General features: G+C 34.6%; 1 pseudogene; it reads right to left on the bottom strand.

Annotated features, from left to right (window-relative positions):
* Positions 1-239: 239 nt before the first annotated feature.
* On the bottom strand, positions 240-721 carry LOC115290570 (annotated as a pseudogene).
* Positions 722-20,558: the final 19,837 nt, after the last annotated feature.

The following is a 20,558-nucleotide window of genomic DNA, read 5'->3' as shown; positions in this document are numbered from 1 at the left end:
AAAATTAGAGAGAAGATATTTAAAAAATTAAACTTAAAGAAATACATTGGATAATAGTTATAGTAAAATATATGCTCTAATAATGGGAATAAAAGCTATTTTTGGTACCACCAATTCAGAAGATTTTAGTTGTAAACAAGCAGAAGGATGATAAAATCTCTTGACATAATTAAAACTGGGTAATCTAGAATAGGTGTTCCCCAAAGAGTTTGCCAAATATCTTTTCAGGTCTATTATAGTTACCAAATAAATAGATTGGTATGAATAGATATGTCCTTAATGTGCGCATCATTAAGAGGTTGATAGGTCTTCTCATTTACTGGAAATTTCTCCAATTCATCTAGAGTCTCCAGAATATCTATTGCCTTTCCAAATACTGTGTATTTTATGTCCAAATATGACTGCTTGGCATAGGCGAAGAACTGAGATCCTTTGGTGTTTGGGCGATTATTAGCCATATATACAAGACCTCTAACATTGTGCTTGCAAAAGTCACTATATTCATCCTCAAATTTCTTGCCCCAAGTAATGTTGCCTCCTCCTCCTGAACCTGTCACATCTCCAGTTTCAACCATAAAACCTTTGATATTTCTATGAAACATACAGTCATTGTAGTAATTACTGGCCGTCAGAGCCAAAAATTTCTCACAGGTTTCGGTGTCCTCTCACAGAAGCCTTCTATTTGAATATCACTTACTTCTGCATGCAATGTCACTGACATTTTTATTCTTGGTGGTTTCAGGAAGTACTGTTGCTAATTTCTCACTGTCTTATCAAGAGAAGTTAGAAAATGAGTCTCACTTCAGTTAGCACAGCTGTTGTTAAAATAGAGAAGATGTAATCGCAGATGCCGGTGATTCGAAATTAGTGTCTTCGGGCTCCCCTGAATTTCGATTTTGAAGTCGATTAAAAATTAGCATTCACCTATGTTTCTTATCTTCATATATAGGACGAGTCTCAAAATATTAAGTGACAGAAGACAGGTAAAAGGCAAGAAACAGAAGAAAGGACTAAAAACAATTATGTTTGCCTTTCAAACAGTTGATTATTTGATTTCTAAACACGATAAAATAGCGTTATACAACAAAATGCAAGTTGTCAAGTCAATGGGGTACAGTGGAGAGAAGAGGAAGATATGGGCCCTGGTTTTGCACTGCAATAGCCCCTCTGTTACTGCCGAAACTTGCATAAATTACTTCATTTCTTCTTGCCATAATTTTATCTTTTAGATTGATCTTTAAAGGAGAAAGCGTAGGTTGCAGATATCTATTGCTGTGGAACAAATGACCACAAAACTTAGCGGTAAAACTCCTACCACCACTCTACTGTGTTGCACAATTTTTGTGGGTCAGAACTACATAATTCCACTGTTTCGTGTGACGTAAATAGAGGTCACTTGTTGATACTCGACTGTTAGATCATCTGGACTGGAAGGTGCAAATTGCATACACACACCTATGGTAACTTGGAGGGTGTGTCTGGAAGGCTAAATTCAGCTGAACTGTCAACAAAATGGATAACTGTGGCCTCATCAGTATGGCAGCTGCGGAGTGAGTCAGGGTGCCAAGAACGAAGAAGGAGAAAGTCGCTTGGTATTTGACACTCTAGCACCACTTCTGGAGTACTATACTGGCCCCTATACGAGGGGCGGGATCATTGACCTGTATACACAGGAGAGAAGTTTCAAATAATTCACTTCCATGCTGAAAACACTATAGTCCATGCCTTGCTTACAACAGTACCTATCTTCCTACACCATGTGACAATCACCCAAAGTCTCATTCTATTATGCTACGAAGCTCAGGTTTAAGATCCCAGGATCACATCATTTAAATCAGATGTGGCTATAAAAGTGTCTTTCGTTTTTGTTTTTTTCTCCCTTGGATAAAGTTACTCTTAGACTATAGATCTGTGAAATTAAAAGACAAATGATCTGTCCTCCACCCACCTAATGTCCCAAGAAGGAACAGGTGCAGGATAATCATAGTAAATATTCCTTTTTCAGAAGGGAGAAAATAAGACACAGAGCAATAACTATCCTACAGTAATTTTTAAATATGTTCTGACCAATATTTTCATTTCCCAATTGAGATTCAGTCTTGGTCTTTGGGTACAATTCTACAATGCTCTTGGCTTTTCTCCATGGGCAAAAATTCTAAAATAGAATATATGCAAATGGATGTTGAAAACTTCCTTCTCCACATAATATAGATTTTTCCATAAAATCTATTTCCAAAATCTAGTTTTCTTAGAATGCTTCTTATATATAGAATTTTAATTGTCTCAAGGCTTTAATTTTTTCTTTTTACTCATTCTGTCCCGTTCTATGTTAATATAATTCGTTTAACATCTCATGAGCCTTTTGGGTGTTATTTCCTAATCTATTTCATTAGACAAAACCAAATCCATCAATCTTTTTGTGGTAAATCATTCTCTATCTTGGTTTTCCTGTGAGGCTGTTGTTTGTGCACTAAGCACTATTGTCTGTCTAAGAGCATCTATATGGCATGCCCTTTTTCTTTTTGTTACTAAGAGGATACATTAGATCAGCCTTAAATCCTTCTGAAGTCTTAAACGATCTTACAACCACAGGCTGTGTCTACTAGCAGTGTATTAGATTTTATCTCGACCCTGAGACCATCTCTTACTTTGAGGACAACTTGCTGGTTGTCCTAATCCCTTTATATACATTCCATATTCTATTAGCAATTGATTATTCACTTTATCTCTATTTTTCCTCATTTTTATTGGATAACTGGAAGAAATGAGGTCGCACCTTCAACATTTAGTCCAGAAATCGTCTTAGCTAGCTTATCAAGTTTATTAAGCATACTTTATCTTGTCCAGGTTGCCTCAGTAGTAGTATTACCAAACTTTCTGCCAGCTCTTAGTAATTCCTTTGTTCAATCTCCTTCGAGTCCTCTATACTAGTCACTTTAAGGTTTGACAGACTTTTGCCTATCTCCCTGTCCCCAGACGAAAACCACACATTTTAGATATATCAAATCTAAATTTAATAAGTCTAAATCTAATATTTCAGATATATCAAATTCTGTTTATCTATTGATGAAATAAAAACAAAAACAAGTCAAAAACTACCCAAAAGTTAGGTTGCTTAGAACAATAATCATTTTATTATATCTCATAATTTTATGCATTGATAATGTAGCAGCAAATGGGTGATTCTCCTCTTTCATGTAGTTTTGATGGAAGTCATTCAGGGGTATTCATTTGGCAGATGGGCTGGGATGGAGGATCCAAAGCAATTCCCGTCGTGTGATACTTCCTTGGGAATGGCAGAAGGCTAAACTCAGCTCCAACCGCCAATCAGAATTAGTATGGTGGCCTCTCCAGCATGGCGGCCGCCCCAGCCTGTGGAGCTCGTCCCCGGAACACCTCAGAGCTTCAACAGCCAGGGCTGCGGCTACCACCTCTTCATGGGAGGAGCGGAAAGAATTTGTGGTCTTGATTTAAAAATGACAAAATGGGGCTAGATGATGACTCACATCCTTTTTGTTTCTAAAATATCTGTTTCAAAAGCAACAATAAAAGTTTCGAATAGAGATGAAATAAAAGAAAAACAGTTTAACTTTTCACAAGTTATAAGCATCTAAACCTGCTGAAGCATTAAATAGTCTACAGCCTTCATCTCTCAAAAGATTTAATTCCAAAGATAACTGTAGGTGATAAAGACATTTATAGCTGAGATTGGATGGAAAATATCTAAAAATATATAACTTTATATCTATGTTTCTATAAAAAATGGCTGCATTGCTTATTACCTCTTGTCATGAAATGGTTTTTTTCCACTAAAGCCTATAAACAGAACTGAAAAACTTCATTCTTAAAGTTGCATTTTCAGCTATTTTGATATATGTAAAAGATTATGGCCAGGGAAATTTAAATGCAATTTCTTACTTAAGATAAAGTTAGCCAAATCAATAAATGATATTCCCCTCTTGATACGGTTCTATGTGGTACCTGAAATAATAAAGCCATAGATATGGGAATAATCTTAAAGATCATCTTGACTAAATCCTTTCAGTCACAGATGAAAGAACTGAGCCCTCCAGGGACTATGAAGCTTGTCCAAGGTCTCTTAGCTGGTTAATGGGTAGAGTCAAGGGCTTTTTCTATGACCATGGTGCTAACAGTTACAACAGTGCCCTTGAGAGAAATAAGCTTCACAAATGATATGACTATTCCCTTGCTGTTTGTGCCTTCATTAATTTTCTTTAACACTTAACTTTGTCATCTGTGGTACATAATGTTTAGATCAACCTTACTGAGTTGAAACAAATTCTAATCAGACTGAAATAGTAAAAATTGTTGTTTCAACACATCTTAAGAGTAGCAACAATCGATAACATAAATATAAACATATTTCTAAAAATAGTGAGAAATTGCTAAAGGGAAAAGTAACTATTGTTTTATTTCTTTCATCCAGTATTTAAGGATCAGGGATTTTTTTTGTATGAGAAGGTATCTTAAAGTCTATCCACCTTTGTGGCTCAATTTGTAAATATATTCTTAACCAATCCGAATTATAAGCGTATCATGTGGGTTTATATACTTTCAGTGATAAGATGTTCATTATTTTTAAGAAAAAAATAAACTTTTGGTATAATAATCATAATCATTATTATATACTTCTGATATCTGTCTCCAACAGTATATATATCTTTAATATTGGTTTGATCTATATGCCATCACAGAATATGTTACCATTTTCTTTTAAGATGAACATCTTGAAATTGAAGAAGAGTATCAAGATGTGACTTTTTCATAATTTAAATATACATAATTTTCTCCATGGACAAAAATTCTAAAATACAATATCTGCAAATAGATGGTGATAAAGTATACAGGCATCCAGCTAAAAGGACAGTATTATGGATTACATCTATTTTGCCTCTCTTTTATTTCTCTGTATTCCCCTAACAGAATGATTTTATCACTTACATTTAATTTTTTTAAGTTTTACATACCTTTATTCTTTGCATATAGGCATATAAAACTGAGATTCATATATTTTTAGAAATGGTTATATTTTCCTGAAATTGTACATTAAGGTGATGTTTTTATGATAAGATTTGAAAAATGAGATCTTGTAGAATACTTATGAGTTAGAGATATGTGGCAGAGCAGGAGGTCAGAGATACTTAAAGCATGAGAAGAACTGCACCCACTATTAATGGCTTTGAAGATGAAGCAGGAGGCCACAAATCAAAGAATGCAGGGACATAGGTGTTCTTCTTCTTCCAGATGGGAACATAGCAGGCTCTTGATCTTACCTCCTCCTATGAACACACTGAATTTACAGCAACATACGAAACTATTTCCTCTAAAAGGAATCTAGAAACTAGCTGAGCAACTCCTATACATCAGGTGAAAAAAAAATACAGCAAAATGGGTCTTGGCACACTCTTAATTAAGAGGAGCCACTAAAAACAAAGAAGCCTGCTTGGACGATTGCAGAAGTTTGAGAGGGAATCAAGAGTTATGGGCAGGCTGATTACGTTTAGGTGGAATGGCTCAGATACCAAAATCCCACAGATTATACAGTATTGACTGGATGAAATTACCGCAAATAAATGGTTCCAAACTGGGGATAAAAATTGTATTTGTAGGATCATACTTCTAGTCACTCTGATGGCTTTTTAATGTTTGTTTATTTATTTTTGAAGGAGAAAGGAGAGCACAAGTAGGGAGCAGCAGAGAAAGAGGGAGAAAGAGGATCTGAAGCAGGCTCTGTGCTGAGAGGGCAGAGCCTGATGCAGGGGCTCACACTCACAAACCATGAGATCATGGCCTGAGTCAAAGTGGACAGTTAACTGACTAAGCCTCCCAGGTGTTCCCTGATGATTTTTTTAAATAAGTCCATTTTCATTTGATGGAAGAAAACTGGTTGTTCATTGAGAAGAATAACATAGTGTACTCACAAAACCTGGATACGAGGTAGTCATCCACTACGTTGAGTAAGTAGGAGGTGTTGGTATTATCTGTTCCCTTAAATGCTATGGGGATTCTGGAATCAGTGCATTTACTAAGACTATAATATTGACTGACCTTTGTTCTCATTGCATTATCCCAGACACTAGGGAGGCACAGTAGATTGAGGGATAAGTCCAGATAATAGTAATACCTTAAGTTGCCGCAGGTTAGTATGTTTTCCCAAGTCAACCATATTTATTCTTGGTATATGTATCCTTTATACCATTTTTCACATGTGTAACAGTTGTTTTTCTGTGGATCTGTTATCTTACATTACAGAAGTTTCTTAAGGATAAGGATTCTATTTTATATGCATTTGCAACTAGTCAGGTGCGTCTAGTTAAGTGAAAAGCAGATACTTTGAATCAATTATTGCATTTAATTTTTTAATGCTTTTGTGTTGTTAAAGTCATTTTAAAAATCTGTTGCCCAGAAGTGGACATGTTACTTCATTAAAAACTATTAATTTTATAAAAATTTTATAAAAACCTCAAGTATATAATTTGTTTCACTGTCATAAGGGTAATATGCATATATAGTATTTTTGGTATTTTTAAATTTTTAAAATATTTCAAGTTTTTATTTGAATTCTAGTTAGTTAACATACAATGTAATATTAGTTTCAGAAGTAGAATTTAGTGATACATCACTTACATACAATACCCAGCACTCATCACAAGTGCCCTCTACCCATCACCCATTTAGCCCATTCCCCACTCATCTCTCTTTCAGAAGCCCTCGGTTTGTTTTCTATAGTTAAGAGTCCCTTTTATGGTTTACCTCCCTATGTTTTTTTTTCTTTCCCCTATGCTCACTTGTTTTGTTTCTTAAATTCCATATGGATGAAATCATATGGCATTTGTCTTTCTCAGACTGACTCATTTCACTTAGCGTTATACACTCTGGCTCCATCCACATCATTGAAAATGGCAAGTTATCAATCTTTCTAATATCTGAATAATATTCCACTGTATGTGTGTCTGTGTGTGTGTATACATATATTAGCTATTGTCTTTTTCCTCTGGGACTCCTATGATATGAATATTGTTACTCTTTATGGGTTTGCTGAGTTCCTAAGTCCATTTGTTATCTAACACTTTTCTTTCTTTTTTCATCTTCATTATTTTCCATAATTTTTTCTTTAATATCACTTACTTGCTCCTCTGATTCTTCCATCATTGTGGTCATTACATCAGATCATTTTTGCATCTCAGTTATAGTATTTTTTATTTAGGCTTTACTGTTTTGGGTCTTTTATTTATGTGGTAAAGGACCCCCATGGTGTCTACTATGCTTTTCTTAAGCCTAGCTAATACTCTTATGACTGTTTTAAATTCATGATCAGACATATTACTTAAATTTGTCTCTATTACATCTCTGGGCATGACCTTTATTTATGCTTTCTTTTGAGATGAATTCCTCCGTCTTGGCATTTTGTCTAGGTCTCTATCTTCTGTGTGTTGGGAAAACTTGTTATGTTTCCTGATCCTGAGAGTAATGCTATATTAAGAAGAGGTCATATACTGTCCAGGGCCTAGTACTTCAGGAAATGTTTCTAGTGTATGCTGTACCCACTTTGCTATTGTGTTTTGGCTGCTCTTTCCCCAGGTCAGTCCTCTGCAGAGTTTCTCCTTGCTTGCAGTGGGGAGTGTCTGCACCTTGAGCAGCATGTGGTAAATTTTAAATAGATGTGCTTTGGTTTGCTTGTTTTTAAAAAGGCCTGATCTTATTTCCATTAGAGACGAAGCTTTGCAGACCTCTATAGTCAACAGACTTGGTGAACGCAGGAGGAATATGTTGGTCTTCTAGGGGTAAAGGCCTACTATTCCGGATTTCAGGCACACTTGCACTAGTAAAGAAACACCTGCAGAGTTCAGGGTGGCAGGACTTGATATAAGCAGCTCGGGTCTCCAGATCTGGCACTTTTCTAGTCACATAAATTAACTGGTGCTAATGGGTAAGGAAGACAAAATGGCACTAGCTCCATATCTTGTCCGTGAAGAGGGAAGTTCGCGCCCATGGCTATCTATGAAGCTGTTACCGAAGAGCAAACAGTCTCCCCTTTTGTGTCCCAGGTACCCCTCAGATCCCTGCTTTCACCGCGTCTGTGTCCACGTCATCTGACTTCCCGGCAGCGCCATGCATCGGTATTTTATCTGAGGCATGCAGCTGATATTCGAAACTATAAACTTCAGGGACACATGGCACAATCATGCTGTCCCCTCTTGGAGAGTGCCAGTTGTCCCAGGCGGTTGCACCGATGTACACGAGCTTGGACTCTAGAGCCAAGTGCAGCAGAAAGCCTAAGTATGAGTTAGCCAGGAGCCCTCAGCAGGTGTCCCTGCCCTTATGTGCTAGGGGTAGGGGAGCAATGGCACCGATCGGCTCTTTTGTCCCCGGAGAGGCAAAGCCGCCTCTGCCAGATGTACGGCAACAAGGGGGAAAATCTTCCCCAGTACATCCCAGGAGATCCTCAGATGGTGCCCCCTGCTCCCAGGCCTCTGCCCTCTCCTCAGCACCACCAACTGTGCCTGCCAGGCTCTACACCAGGCCACCGGCACAGAAGTCTAAAACTCTAGTCTTTGAGCTTTGCTGGTTGTAAACGCTCACAATAATCATCCCCTCTCGTTTTCCCCAATCGGTGATGTTGCCAAAGTGTTTCTCTTATGCAATCCTCCATGCACTGCTATTTCTCTCTGTCTCTGTCTCTGCCTCTGCTCTGTCTCTGTCTGTCTGCGATCAGGCATCCCTTCCCCCTCCGCAGTACCCATGATCCTTTTCTCCCTCCAAACTTACTATCATCCACAACGTGATCTCTTAAGCTAGTTATGTGATTTGTTCTCTCAGTCCTTGGATCGATTTCTTGGGTGCTCAGAATGATTTGATATTTATCCAGCTGTGTTTGATGGACAAGCATAGGGTTCTCCTAGTATTCTGTCATCCTCTAATTCACCTACAATTTTTATATATTTTTAGTTCATATTACACTATTCACAGCTAACTAAATTTTTCAGATTTTATTTCCATAAGTTTTTTTCATATCTTTTCATCATGTTTCTCAATTTTCTATAAATTATATTTAATACCACCCATTCATGCCTTTGTGAATTTTGTTTCCTGGTAGTTAGAGTAATATAACTTTTCTATTTTATTTTATTTTATTTTATTCCACATCAAATATTTCTAAGTTTTAAGTTTTTCATTTATCTTTCAAAAGTTGAAATCCAAACCTATTACCTGAAGAAAACCATGTCCATTAGAGGTGAATATTCTCTTTCATTGGCCATGTGTATATTTCTTTGAACATAGAGTTGGACTTTTGTGATATTGCTTTGTAAAATGCTGCATACATCAGGTATTCTAAAATAAATGTTTGATCTTAGAATATTGGACTTTTGGTAAATGTCAAATTGGAATGAAAAATAAAAGTAATTTGTGACTATTTTAGGATATGGGTGGGATACTTTTTCATTTCTGTTCTTAGATACTTAGGGAAAGCATTTATGGTTTACCTTTTAAATTTCACATAAATCATTTTTTTTGGAAATGCAGGTATTTCCTTCCTTAAACAATGTACAGATGATGAAAAGAAAAATTAGATAAATATACTATCTTCACAGTCCCAGTTATAAGTAATTCTGATATAAAATTTAATATATGAAGAAAAACTTGATTATATACCCAAGAGATCTAGCTGTATAGTATGTTTTTATGAAAAGCAATGTATTTTTGTAAGTACCCTTCTTCAATAATATTTTTCTTATTAGATTCCCAAGTTACCCTTACATTTTGTTATTTTCCAGTAGGGATCTCTATGCCCATTTTTGAATACCCATGAAAACTTATGATTCTACATGAATTTTCCTCACTACCTCACCACAAAATAAATGCAATATCATTTCACTGTAGTATCCCCACAATGATAAAATTATTAGGATAGCTCTCTTTCTTCTGTTGAGTCACTGTCACCTACAGGCTTCTGTAGTCCAAAAAGTCACATAGTGCCCTGTGTTTTTTTCTGTTTAACATTGTCTCTGTCTATTGCAGAATTCATTCATTTTTCTGTTCCTTTCCCTTATCCCCATAGACTATAAATATCTTGAGAGCAGGATTATGACATTTCTACAGTCTTGTTTCCCCCCCTCCATTTTACCCAAACTCATGTTACTAAAGTTCCTGGAGGTCCCTATATCCAATGTGATTGGTTCAAATTCACCACACATAATCTCAGTAGCATTTCCTCCAATGGTTCACTCCCCAAATTCCTTTCTTCCTTTGGATTCTGTGGCACTAGACTTTTCTGATGTTTCTTTACCTTCTATATCCTCCCACTTATCTTCATTTTCTGGTGCTTCTGCTTTTAATAGATTACAATTATTTCATCCAATGGCTTGACATTCTATCAAACACTCTCCTATGTCCTAAGAATTTAAAGGCACAAAATAATAATTAAAAGAAGAGTTCCTTAGAACTCTCTTCTAGTCCCTCTCTTTATCCTTACACTATCCTCAGACACTCTCATTAGTTTTATGGCTTCCAATGTCATGTACATGTTCAAAATTTTGAGGATAGATATCAATTCTAAAATTAAAGTGATCTATTCAAATTCCTATTTAATGCTTTGGCATAAAAATCTCACAAAGAAGCAATCTAAAACTAAATTTTTATTTCTTCCAGAAAATATTCTACCTCTTACAGAGAGAATAAAATCAAGGTAAGTATTCATTAAAATGGTGCTTTTTTTAGTTAAATAAGTTTCAATTACATGGAAGGACTCTGTCGTAATGAAAAGGACCTTAAACTTGTATTCTGGGCCTAACTTGGCAGATTTTGTCAGTAACTAGCCTAGTAATCCTGGAGACCTCTCAGAATTTATTTTAATTGCTTGTGAAATATTTCAGATGTTTGTTTGCTTGTTTCCATGATCCCAAGACTATAATACTAATACTATAATGACATTTGGAAAAAAGAATGAAAATAAAAGCATAGAATCTGTGAATCTCTAGACCTGTCCATCAGGTGATCTTGACTTCTCATTGTTACTTTCTCTTTTCCGTGATTTCATATTTTAATATATGCCCCTTGATCTCATACCATTTTTCCATTCCAAAACCATAGAATAAAACAAGGAAATATGACTTTCTACTAATTTCTGTATGGCTACATATAATTGTTATTATTATTAGCAATCTAAGAAGACAGGCTCAACATTAATTTTCTCCTACTTAAAACTTAACTTGGCATTTAATAGAAACTATTTCCTTGAGCTGTTTTCACCTGATTTCCAAGCATTAATCCTATTGCTGAAAGAACGCTTAACAAAATGTCATTTACCCTTACCATAATTTGATGTTGAAACTTATTAACACTGACATAATGTTTTTGTCAATGTTTTTTAAATTATTTTTAGAGAGAAAGCATGTGAGCAGGGGCAGGGGCAAAGATAGAGAGAGTGAGAGAGAGAGAGAGAGAAAATCCCAAGCAAGCTTCGCACTCTCCATGTGGAGTCTGATGTAGGGCTTGAATTCACAAACGATAATATGATGACCTGAGCTGAAATCAAGAGTTGAATGCTTAACAGACTGAGCCACACCTGTGCCCCATAAACTTTTTTTCAATAGTCAAAATACACCTGAATTTGAATTTTGACTGTTTCCTCAGAAACAATATGTTGGAAACATCTAATTCAATATTTGTTTAGGAGATAAGTTATTATTGCAGAAACAACAATATGTAAATCAACTGAGGTAAATCCAAATACATGATGTACTATGCAGAGTTTGGCAGTGACAAACTCATTTCTGAGTTTAGGAAGAAAGATTATGAGGAGAAAGAAAGCAGCTATGCAGAAGGCAAAGAAAATTCAGCTGAAACTAAGTAGAGATGAGTGACTTAGATTAGAATCAGAAGAGCTGGTAATCTATTGACAGGAGTTGGCCTTGATAATCATGCATGTCTGGTTCTGGTCCTCGCAAAAGTGGACCCCATCACTCCTGGTGCTCTGGCAGGTGGGGAGGATATTATGCTGCCTTTGAAGGATTTGTGTCCTCTTGAGAAAATGCAAAATATTGCTTTTATTACTACTTATATTTTGTTCTACTCTTATTCCTTCACTTTGAATTTAAGGAATTAGGAAGTGCTTTTCAGATGTTGTTGAAAAAGCAGTAAATTAATTCTGGGAATGATGATCAATTCTATCCCAAAAACCTATCTTCGAAGACCAAAATTCTGCACAGTAAAAAAGCTCAGAGTTCTGTGAAACCTGTGATGAAACCGGTTTTATTTTTCTCTTCATTTTTTGATCAACAGTAAATTAAAGATTTTTTATTAATTAATTTATTAATTTATTCATTTATTTATTGCTATTGTTTATCTTCTTTTGCTTTGTTTGGTCATTATTATAAGATAGTACCTGTAATTCTAGGTACTAAAACTCATATGTTATTACAATATAATTCTCACAGATAAAAGAGGACTAGAACAAAATGTCTTATGATTTTTACCATTCATAGTCAAATATATTTTTTGCTTGCTATTACAAAGGTAAATATTTTAGGTACTTAATCTAATAAAGATTATATCTAATAATTTCCCTCATGGAGATTTTGTTCAAGTAAAATACCATCATGTAAAGAATTGGTCATGCAAAACTCAGACATCCATATGCAGTATTTAGGAGCTTCCCCAATAAAATTTATTTAGAAATAAGCAAATATTTAAGTGGTTTTAGATCTTCATTTATTTTAAAAAAGGTATGTGCCAAACTGTTTTAAAAACAAATAAATATTTAGAAAATTATTTATGCAGGATTCTTGAGTGGCTCTGTCAGTTAAGTGTCTGACTGGTCTGGTCATGATCTCATGGTCTGTGAGTTCAAGCCCCATATTGTGCTCTGTGCTGACAGTTCAGAGTTTGGAGCCTGTTTTGGATTCTGTGTCTCCCCTCCCTCTGTCCCTCCCCTGCATGTGCTCTGTCTCTGTCTCTGTCTCTGTCTCTCTCTCTCTCTCTCTCTCTCAAAATTAAATAAACATTAAAACAATGTTGTAGGAAAATTATTTATAAATTCAAGTGAAAACTATAAATCCCTCATGGAAGGGTGAAAGGGTGTTGAAAATTTGAATATGAAGAAAATAATCAATGATTCTCATAATGGCTATTTCACTTACCTAGCTAAAGGATTCTGAAATATTTATGACTTTTCAATTTCAGGTTTCCTCACCTATTAAATTCTGAAAATAATACAAACCACACAGTATTTTACTTTGTGATACTAGTTATATTCATATATCAACTACTCAAGCAATGTGAAATATTAAACAGATTTATCATAGTAAAAATTAACATGATGGTCCTCTAATTTTCCCAAAGGTCCCAAATCCACTTCCCTCCATATTCTTCGTCCACATACAGTGTTTTTATAGCTTTTATGGGCTTTTTTGCATAAATTAACAAAAATAAGAATGAACATATCTTAGTGGTTTTGTGAAAGATGACAATGTTGGATTTTTCAATTTATTTGTCTACTTAGAATATTTATTGAAAACTGTTTGGGCTTGTTTTTCTCTTAAACAGAAATGAAAGAGCAAAAGTAATTTCGCACCATTTCTCAATTTCCTGTTAATCAGCTTCAATATGTTAAAATGGTATTTTCAAAATAGCTTTCTTCTGCTTTTAAAGTAATGTATGCTTTTAAAAGAATACATGGAAACAGTAATCCTACAAAATGCATGCTAGGTCATTCAAGTAGCAGATAATGAAGCTATTAACTAATATTTAACAAAAATATGGATATGTTTCCATTTGTCTCTGTGTTTTAGGGTTTATTGTTCATACTTTATATCCTGAAGGTCATGCAATTTTTCATTTACTGGGGAAAAAGTCATCAGTTTACTGCATAACTTTAAACCTTAACTCTAATATATGGAAGTTCTTCAGACAATGTAAACTTTATAAAAAGCTTTCTAAAAAACTTACCTAGATAAAAGGCATCTACAAGTAAATGATATTTTAACATATAGTTCTATCCTTTTTCTCTGTCATATAACCTAAAACTTCAAGTAACTGAAGCAAAATAAGAAATGAGATTATATAGACAAATCGTTTTTGGCCTATGATGGAGCTACAGTTCATAAAACCACTGTACATTGAAAATATCATTAAGTCTGCTGCACCTAGGTGGTTCAGTTGATTGGGCGTCCAACTCTTTGTTTTAGCTCAGACCATGATCTCAGGGTTTATGGAATCAAGCCCCAGTTTGGACTTTGTCCTGACAATGTGGAGCCTGCTTGGGATTCTCTCTCTCTCCCTCTCTCTTTTTGCCCCTCCCTTGAGCATGCTTTCTCTCTATCTTAAAATAAATGAATAAGTTTAAAAAAAGAAAATATCACTAATTAAAAATGTATTTAATACACCTAGCCTATGAAACATCATTGCTTAGCCTAGCCTACCTTAAACATGCTCAGGGCACTTACATCAGCCTGTTCTTGGGCAAAATAATCAACACGTGTTTATTTTATCTTACTATTTTTTAATTAATTACTTTATTTTGAGAGAGAAAGAGAGAGAGCACAAGCAGGGAGGGGAAAGGCAGAGAGAGAATCCCAAGCAGGCACCATGCAGTCAGCACAGAGCCGGAGATGGGTCTCAGTCCCCTGAACCATGAGATCATGCTCTGAGCCAGAATCAAGAGCTGGATGCTAAACTGACTGAGCAACCCAGGCTCCCTACAAGGTTTACTTTATGTAAACTGTTGAATATTTCATGTAATTTTTGACTAATGTGCTGAAAGTGAAGAACAGAACGGTTGTCAGTGTATGGGTTGTGTACACTCATAATTGTGTGGCTACTGGGAGTTGTGGCACACACACATATATATCTCACACATAAATATACACAAACATTTAGACATATACATAATTTAGTGCATACTATATATATGATATAAGTAATGTGATGTAAACGTTCATATATAATGTTTATATGTAAAACACCTACTAATTCAACCCACCATAAGCTGAAACTAAAAACAGAAGTGTTTCTAAAAAAGAAGCCTATTTTATTTGCTCTTGCAATCAGCCTATATAAGCTAAAAGTCTTTGGGATATACTGTGCTTACCTAAAGATTAATTACCTTGTTAAGTTGTATTCATATTGCCATGTAAATACTAAGTTGTTATTACTGCAAATGATTTTTGTGCCCTCTGCAAAGCTTCAAAAATACATTTTTTCTGATTTGATCCAGTTATGAAACTAAACTTAAGAAGGTAATTAAAAATATGTGTACTTGAAAGATTTAAGTTCTACCAGGGTAACCAAATCATTTGTGTAGTATTTTACAAATTAAATAAATTCTAAATAATGAACTAGTCAACATAAAGCTAAAATTCTCCTGTGATGATTTTGTTCTCATTAAATGTCTTCCATGAGCTATTAAATCCGCTGAGAAGTTGTTATGCAAAACATTAATAGTGTTCTCATAGCTATATTATCGACGGTTGAAAATTCAAAAAAGACTAGAAAATGAAGGGATGGGAGAAGGGGAAGATATAAACCCAAATTCCTGAGGCTTGTACCTCTTGAGGTTTGGATAACAATTATGATAATGGGGTAATCACACCACTACATGCACAAGTGATGAATCAGTGATGCTATTGAGAATATTCCCAAATCAAAAGGAAAAAAAAAAAGAGGAAAGAAAGAAAAAAGAAAACAAAGGGTTTGACTTTTGCTTACTAAAATACAAACATTTGTACTTTTATAAAATTTCAGATGAGTTTCTCTGGAAAATTTGTGGCCAAAGCAAACAAAAGAACTCCCCAACAGAGAGCATTCACCCATAATGCTGTGTCTAGTCAATGGCTTGGTTACTCAGGGATCTTCCGAGGTAAATACCTCACTCTCAGGTAACATCAAAGAAGGCTTAGGAAACAAATACAGAAACAGGGAGAGCTCAGAGAAATGCATATGTTTTTTAACTAATGTGTCTCTGTGTGTATGTGCATGTGCATATTTGCATGAAAAGTAAATGCATGTATAGGAGTAGCTGATTTATTGACAGAGATCTGTATCATATATGTATATTTACATATATATGATGTATCTGTATCTTAAGTCCATATATTTTTAATTGTCCTCTTAAGTTCAATTTCATAACTAGATCAAATCAGGAATGTGTGTATATCTGAGATAAACATGACATGTGAAAGCAGATGTCTGTTTAAATTACAAAAGTGCCACTTGTGATTTTTATGTACAGTTCAGCCTTACATTGTTTTCTCTCAGTCAATGGTGTGTTGGTCTGGCTGTGAGCCCAGGTCTCTCACATAATGATCAACCTGAGACTAACACAGTACCATCTGGTCGGGTCTCAGGTAGGAAATATATAAAAAAATGTCTCCCAATTTGTGCATTTCATCCTGAAAGCATAATACTACAAACCACAATATGACATTTTTTTAGTATTGGAGTCTCTTGCAAATAAATGAAATAGATAACATTTCACTCAAATTATGTACAATGGGAAAAAAATATAAAAACTGGGGAATCAGTATAGAAAAATGACTTCTTTCATGAAGTGGAAGATTTGAAAATAATCACACAATTTTGAATACAGGGATGACCTGAACTAGTGACACACATAAGAAAAGTGTAGTAAAAGATAGGAGGGCACCGTTGTGCCAGGATTGTGACAAATCTGAGAAATTGTCATCAGGAAAGAATTCACGACCTCTGACTTTGGTTATGTAATAAGACAATGGAAAAATAACATTTTTTCTAGTAAATTCTTTAGTGCATTTGTTTATGGATTTACACAGGTCACCTACATAATATGTATGTGCCTTTGTCTTTTTGTTATTTAGTAATATAAATAGGCATTTACTTATATTTCTTCACAGAAGAGAAAGCCTAATTCTATGTGATGATGATACTTTCTCCTTGTATTTCATTTCTATAACCATCTCAGGTATCAGGTATTCAGTATTAGGATTTTCAGTGAGAAAAGATTTTTGTTAATTCCACGTATTGCTGTGATAACAGCCTGCCTACACATGCTGAACTCATCTCATTCATTGAAGACTTGAGCATAATTGAAAGCATCAGGTCTGTACCCAAGAAAAGTAGCTTATTTTCTTCATTTTCTATTTCACTTTGTTAGTAAAGATGCTTTTATCAAGGGGTTTTTTTAGAATTTTATTTTTTTAATGTTTTATAGATCACCTGTAATGGCTAAAAATGTATGATGCAGCTAGTGGATAAGGAACGAATAAATGAACAAATAGATCTTATGTGGTGATCTTATAAAACTTTTTTTGATCACACTGTAAAAAATGTCCCCTGATCTTATTCTCTTCTGTAAAAAGGATGCTGGAGTTTACAATATGGTCAACACACATTACTTTGTTATAAGTTAAAAAATGTTACCACTAGATTATTTTTCTTCTTTCTTTAATGAATTCCCTTGGAGGAAGTATGGGATAGAAATAACTCAGACAGAAATTCATCTTATAGTAGGTCATGTTATAGCAAGCCTTCAGGGCATTTAGATATGAATTTTTTAGTTTATTGTCTCCTTTATTTGCCAAACTGAGGTTTTTTCCAAAATGCAAAACGCTTTTCCAAAATCCATTGTAAGACTGAAAGGTTGTTTTTGAGAGTTAAACTTCGAAAGAATCTTTGACATTGATAAAAACAATAGTCTAAGTTCATTTCTCCATTCAAACTTTTCTTCAGCTTATCATTTTTCACAACTGATTTGCAGTGGTTACCGTTGCTCCCATCCATTGTATGAACACCATCTAGAGAAATTTGCTCCTTCAGTTCCTACTTCGATGTGTTCTTCAGTTTTTCTAATGGACTTCACAACTTATAGATGTTGCCTTTGAATGCTGGATCAGAATATTGCATCATGGAAACCCACACATGAACTTTTATCATAAATTGGTGATCAAATTCCATACTGAAATTTCAGTAAAAATATATATTCAGCTTGAGTATGTATTTGAAAATGTCTATATACATTTTACCTTTCTTCAAAAATATATAAAGGAAGGGACCCCTGTGTGGCTCAGTTGGTGAAACATCAACTTCAGCTCAGGTCATGATCTCAGTTTGTGAGTTCGAGCCCCTCATCGGGCTCGCTGCTGTCAGCACAGAGCCCACTTTGGATTCTCTGTTGCCTTCTGTCTCTGCCCCTCCCCTCCTAGCTTTCTCTTTCAAAAATAAATAAACATTTTTTTAAAAAAGAAAATATTTAAAGGTGTTTTGGTACTTAGGAAACACATGAGTGCCAAAATTGAGGATTTACATTTTTTGTAATTTCTACAGAAAGAACACTTTATTTCACAGTTGTTGAGTGAATATATTAAAAGTGTTTTTCATATTGTGCTATTTACTTAGAAATATCTTATCTAAATATAAATATCATATATTTCCACATCTTCTGTATATATGCAGATATTTCAGGAGAGATACATGTTAGGTTTGATAAGATTTTAGAAAATTCCAATTGGTCACTAAGTACACTCTGAGAAAATCTTACTGCCATCCTCAATTACTTCACAAACTGATAGAAATTGGCATCTTAGGGGTCCCAGAATTGTGATTAACATTGCAGACAGAAATAGTAAAAGGCAAAATTATGCGAACAACTATACAGTTGTCCAAATGTTTAAATTAGAAATTTTACCAAACCAGATTTTCAGTACTAAATTTAATCCCTTAAGGAAATAGCAGCTACCAAACACTGACAGCTCTTTTTTTTCTTTTTAATGAGCTATACATGAGCTACTGGTTTAGGATAAAAATAATTTGGGGGCAAGAAAGATACACTTTGGTGCTGTATTTTGAATTATGTTTTATAATTCGTTCTATAGAATTCAGTTTATTGTGATATTTACTTAGAAATATCTTATGAATCCAATAATATGCCTATTTGATACAATACATATTGGTTCTAATGTAAGAACATAAGACAATTTTTCTGAATCAAGAGACTTCTGTCTGTCTGTCTCTGTCTGTCCCCCTCTGCCACACACACATACACAAACACTCAGTATTTGCAAGACTTATTAGAGTAGGGAATGTTTTCCAGTATCTGTAAATCTGGAATGCAAATAACTAGAATTGTTCACTATTGACCTATATTTTATTACTATTAAAGAGTGCTTACCGTTATCCAAATAAATCAAGGCCTTGAATACCTTACCCATTTTATAATGAATATTATTATAGGTATATATCATGTAAAAATAATATTTTCATTTTGAGCTCATTGACTTGTATAGTTTGTAGTAAGGAACATTACATTTAAAACAAAAATAAATTTAAAATGATGCTTGGTACACAATTCCATATACTGAAGCATCTGTGTTAAAGGGGCTTATAACGAAAATTAGTTTTCATTATAGGCTCTCAATAGAGCCTTGGATTTGTTAGGCAATGTAAATTTCTTCTTTGATTTCATTTTGTTTTTGAGTTTGGACAATTATTGAAGTTTTTATTTTTTTTGTTGGCTGAATATTCAATGTTCAGTGAATATGAAAACACAGGAGGTAAGAGAAGAAAGTGAGATTTTAATTCTTTTAGATTCAGAGAAAAAGAATTAAGCAGCCAAAATTAATATATGTTTTCAGTTATTACTTAAAAAGATAAATACTTCTTACTCTTCAACATATGAGGAAATTTATGTTTGGAAGTTTTGATGTCCTTTCGGCTTGTCACTAGTTAGCTTCAGAGTGACACATTGCTGTAGAATCTGGCAATGCCGTCCAGTGGATTCCTTTCAGTGTAGATAAACACCAGGACATGTTGTAATGTGCAGCTCAGCACTTGTTCCTATGAAGTGTGTTCATCATGGAGGCAGAATGGATGAAGGAGTAATCAAAATATTGAAATGGTATAATTGTTATGATGACTAGTTCTTTATAGTAGAAGTACCTTAGACATTTTGGTTCTTCTTTGAAAAATAACAACTATAGTGAACCAAACAAAACAAGTATACAGTTTTATGAGCTTCCATAAGGCAAATACCCTTGTAATCAATAAAGAGGAATTTGTTGGCAATCCTAGAATCCCCTTTGTGTGTTCCACCCCAGTTACAGCCTTACATAAAGAGGGTTAGGATCTATAATACATATTATATATGATGAAACAATACATAGATCTATAGAGAAATTAATACCCAAATAAGAGGTATCTTTGTATCTATATATCTATACATATTTTATATGGATATCTCATTAGTTCATCTGGAAACCTTCCATTCACAGTCAGGACTATAAGGTTTTTGTTTAACCACCTCAGTATTGCATCTATTTCCTCATTATTCTCTACTGAGAATTCTGATTTAAAGGACAGAAGGGACGGTAGAAGGAGAAAGTTCTGTAGTTATTACTTTGCTCTATGTCACATCATACACAACATTTTAGAATTATAAAACTTGGGGTGCCTGGTTGGCTCAGTTGGTTAAACATCCAACTTCAGCCCAGGTCGTGATCTCACAGTTCATGGGTTCAAGTCCCACATCAGGCTCTGGGCTGACAGCTCAGCGCCTGGAGCCTGCTTCA

The sequence above is a fragment of the Suricata suricatta genome, chromosome 4, assembly GCF_006229205.1.
Source record: "Suricata suricatta isolate VVHF042 chromosome 4, meerkat_22Aug2017_6uvM2_HiC, whole genome shotgun sequence".
NCBI lineage: Eukaryota > Metazoa > Chordata > Mammalia > Carnivora > Herpestidae > Suricata > Suricata suricatta.
Note: the sequence above shows the minus strand (reverse complement) of the source record. Positions and strands in the feature narration are given on the sequence as shown.